Source organism: Schistocerca cancellata, chromosome 2, assembly GCF_023864275.1.
Source record: "Schistocerca cancellata isolate TAMUIC-IGC-003103 chromosome 2, iqSchCanc2.1, whole genome shotgun sequence".
Taxonomy (NCBI): domain Eukaryota; kingdom Metazoa; phylum Arthropoda; class Insecta; order Orthoptera; family Acrididae; genus Schistocerca; species Schistocerca cancellata.
The window spans coordinates 702,942,551-702,947,293 of record NC_064627.1 but is presented as its reverse complement, the minus strand read 5'-3'; the positions used below and the strand labels follow the sequence as shown (position 1 = coordinate 702,947,293).

The 4,743-nt window shown below is 35.5% G+C and overlaps 1 long non-coding RNA gene across 1 annotated transcript; it reads left to right on the top strand.

Moving 5' to 3' along the window:
* The first annotated feature begins 540 nt into the window (after positions 1–540).
* On the top strand, positions 541–1,093 carry LOC126162491 (uncharacterized). Its single transcript, XR_007535081.1, has 2 exons — positions 541–662; positions 792–1,093. It is a non-coding gene; the product is annotated as an uncharacterized LOC126162491 (long non-coding RNA).
* The last annotated feature ends 3,650 nt before the right edge of the window (positions 1,094–4,743 follow it).

The window sequence follows — 4,743 nt, the reverse complement described above, 5'->3', positions numbered from 1 at the left end:
GTGGAAAAACACTATGAACTTCTGTAACAGCCTAATAGTTGAAAGGATTATTCTACAAGAATGTAAAGATTTTGTATTTCAGTAAATGTTTCTCTCCAGTAAAACTACAGTAAATTGTTACATTGTTTGTGTCCCAAAGCATTAAAAATTAGTTATTTATAGTCAGATAAGCTTTTATTACAAATTTAATAATTTTTAATAGTTACTAGTCTTTTTGCACCTAAGTATGTTGCTCATATTTGCATGCCGTTGAAAGCTTAGTGTGACTAGAGGCATGAAGAAAAAAATGTGCTTCCTTATCACATTAGAATTTAGACATATTAACATTTTTGTATATTTGTGAATGTAGAATCGGCAAATTAATTCTGCTGCATTTAGTTTAATCCTAGATTGTTCAGGTTGAAAGAATAGCCTATAAGAAGAGTAACCATGTTGAATGATGTTTACTTTTTATTCTTTGCAGCTGGAAATGGCCACTCAACTTTCACAGCCTAATGATTTAAAGATGGAAGACCTGCCATCATACCTGTATGTGGCAGTTAAAGGCTCATTACATGCTAATGACTGTTCAGTCTTCGGACTAAATTGTGATGAAATACAGGCACTCACAAAACGTTACCAGAACACCTCTGCAGAGACGCTTAATGGAGTTATAATAAAAGGTAAGATTAATTGCTTTCCATTCCTTTAGTATTTTTTTGTAGGTATGTTATATGTTAATTGCATGGGAATCATTTGCACATGTCTGATACAAAGCTGTTGTCCATGTGTTACTTTTGGTTCTTCCACAGTAATGAAAAAAAAGTGCAAAAAGTGGTGAATGACCAGAAAAAGTTGATAACATAAAAATCTTCAATCTTTTAAATTTTACTGGGAGAAAACTGATAATATTTGTGTAAACACAGAAAGTGACCTGCAACTCATGTAAATTCTCATTACTAAGTAAGAGGAGAAAGTTGGAAAATGTGCATAAACCTGAATTTTTCATAAGCAGTATCTGAAGACATAATAGAAGAGAAATAGGTCCTCGTAGTTTTTTGTAATACCTATGAAGGAAATGTAAATTTCAATTAAAACATTCTCACAAAATAAATTTGTAGTCATAATTACAAATTAAATGTGAAATATTATTTAAAAGGTTTCTGTCATAGGAGATTATCTACTCATGCTCATATACAATGTCATTTGCTCAGTGGGCTATTCTTATACCTACAGGGACTATGAAAATCAGCACTACTCCGTGTTATATTGTTGGAATATTAGCTGCTTTTTAGTATCCATGATTGGGCCTAGATGTTCTCTCTCTGGTATTTGGGATGTTAGCTTGTCTAACTCATGTATAAAATAATATGGTACTGCGCAGATCTAGGTGCACGGCATTGGTATTCTTAAACTCATGAGAATAGGTGAAGTAGTAAGAACTTCCATTAGTGAGAAATTCTGGGGCACACATTGTATGCAGTGCAGACAGGTTGAACTCTGTTTAGTTATAGGTTTTTGTGTTGGCATGTACGCCACAGTGGATAGGAGTAAAATGTTTAGTAAGAAGGAAGTTGAGAGACAGTTCGAACATATCATGCCCCATTGTCAACAATAGAGATCTAATGCCTGGTCATTAACTAACGAGAGCACCTTCTTGACTCCTTCTTCTTGTTATACACAACAAGAGTGAAAACAAGTGGATACTCAAAAATCTGTGGGATGTCTATGTATATCTTCATTTCACTGTATCACATAACTATTACATTTCAAGTAAATATACATTATAAAACTGTTTTACTGCACATCACATGTAATTGCAATAAGATTAGCTAGTTTGCTGCACTTGATAAAATATAAGACAGTTTGAACTTGGCAATTTTTTCATCTGAGAACTCTGTTGTCTAGTGTTGAGAATGTTGTCATTCGGTTGACATACACTGTGTGTAACAAGGCACACAACATACACAAAAGCTAAGAAAGTGTTAGAAGCATTATAATCCTAAGCGCTTCCACGTCCTTATAGTCTGTCATAACAAAATCTCATCAGTATGTCAATGAAACCACCTAAAGTACTGGAAAGCATAAATATGTACTTGTCAATATGCTTGTTCAAAAATAATTAATTTATCTGTTTGAAAAGAAGCGTTGTTGCAAGTCTTCTGGAACTCTTAACAGCCACTTCCTCTGTTGCTCACATTAAACTGTAAGTTATGGTGACCAGGTTTTTTTATATAAAAAACTGGGCATGTCTGAGAAATGAAAAACAGAACAATACAGGATACTAGTTACAAATAAAATATACTTGTATATGTTAACAGTGCGTTAAGGAGGTAAATGAAAACTTTAATATGATTCTTAACAACTCTAATTTTCATCCATCTAAAGGCAGTTAACAATTGGAAAGACTCTTTCCTTAGCAACATTTGTGCCTGGTACAGCAAGAGCAAAATTCACAAGAACCTCTATATTTATATATGAAATATCCACATTTTTAAGCGTAGTAATACCCTGGCTCAAGTTATCCCATTTTACTCAAATCTGGAGTTGTGTGATTCATCTGTTTGAGCACCACCACACCTCTATTCTCCTTCACTGCCTACATAGTGTTCGACTTAGGACAGGTTCGTACATGTTTCACGCAGAATCATTTTAGCCATGGAACTGGCTTGATTAATGGTTCCTAATGATGCCATCCAAATGGAACAGAACTGATTCATTTACATCAAACAAAAGAAAGAAAATCATTATCTGTGATGTTAACTTTAATATTAATGGAGACTTTGGTGCCAAAATTTAAATTTGTGTTTGATCTACTAGAATCAACAGTTATGCCATTTATAAAAGGTTAAGAAAAAATTCTTGAAGCCATGAAAAAGCCTCAGTCTTTGAATTCAAACATCATTCGTATTATCACCCAGATGGGAACAACATTAATATTATGGTTTGGTAATCCAGTAAGAATGAAAAAATGCTCTGTTGATCAGAATACAGTGTGCTGTCAAGCTAAGCACATTTCTGAGAGATTGAAAGAAGCAGCTGGGAGTGTGGCCAAAAGTGAAGTCTTAAAAGCTGGTAATGGTTGGTTTAGCCAATACAAAAGTTGTTGATATTGGCATAGCACCACAGAAAGTGAGGATGCAGCAAGCACTAATAAAGAGGCTGTGCTGCTCTATCCAGAAAAACTAGAGGCAGTGACAGAGGGCGGTGGTTGTACCAACCAAACCATATTCAACGTAGATGAAATTGGCCTGTTCTGTAAGAAGATGCCTAAAAGAACTTCTGTTGTGCGTGAAGAGAGAGCCTTTGCAGGTTTTAAAGCCGCTAAAGATCGATTGACAGTGATATTTATCAGGAATACAGCTGGTGGTTGCAAATGAAAACCTGTTAGCTTATCACTCAGGAAATCAGAGATTTAAAAACCACATCTAAAGCTGGGTTGCTCGTTTTTGGAAGTAAATTGCTAAAGCTTGGGTGACAGCTACCCTTTTCGAGGACTCTTTTGGTCTTGATTTCATACATAAAGTCGAATGTTATTGCCAATTAAAACAAATCACATTTAAAGTGATGCTATTGACAATGCACAAGGTCATCCTTCTGTTGCTCTAATTTTGATGCGAAAGTAGTCTTTTTGCCACTGAATGCAACCAGCTTGCTTCAGCTGATGTACCTGTACCAGGAAGTCATTAAAACACGTTACAGTTGGAAATGATTCAGTGTTTTAGATGTTGTGAGAATTACTGGAAAACTATCCAATTTTAAAGATAAAACCCTGGGTGGATAGGAACCATATCCTGATCAAATTGATATTGTGACTAAAGAAGTGGTCAACCTTGGCAGACAATTAAATTTAGAGGTGGATGGTGATGACATTCGAGAACGTCTGGATTCTCACCATCAAGAGGTGACAGTTGATGAGCAGCACCAAGCGAGGTGGTGCAGTGATCCACCGAGCGAGGTGGCGAAGTGGTTAGTACACTGGACTCGCATTCGGGAGGAGAACAGTTCAATCCCACATCTGGCCATCCTGATTTAGGTTTTCTGTGATTTCCCCACTTCAGGCAAATGCCAGGGTGGTTCCTTTGAAAGGGTGCAGCTGACTTCCTTCCCCATCCTTCCCTAATCCTACGAGACCAATTACCTCGCAGTTTGGTCTCCTCCCCCAAATCAACCCATTGACCAGCCATATTCTTTACACAGTTCAAATAGAAGATAAAATTATTGTTGCAAACTTGACAGGAGACTTCAGTTGAGTTGAAAAAGGGTTACAAATTTTAGAAAAAATACATTCCAATGAAATGTGCATTTTGGCTGCAAAATGGAGAATAAAAAATTGGTTAGTGACAAGGAAAAAAAAAATTTACTTGTTAGATGACAAGTTAGATTTTGTGAAGCCTTTTACATCACAATAACTTCAGTTTACATTGTTGTAATGTGTCATACTGTACTGTAATTTGTTGTATTTTTGAACATTTTCTTCTAAACAACATTGTTTTCTTTAGTCACTGGCCCTAATTGAACATAGGGCCTAATTGGTGTGTGTTTATATGCAAAATTGGATCCGGAATTACACAAATTTAGCTTACATGATTATCGCTTGGTCTCACCTGTCGCATCATTCTGGGGTATTAATGTATATGGAATACATCGAACCATCTTTTGTGGTTCAGTGAAATGATTTCAGAGAAACCCACTTTTCTGAATAGGTTACAAAATTATCATAAAATAAATTTGTTATAGTTTCATGTTTTGATAGAATGAAAA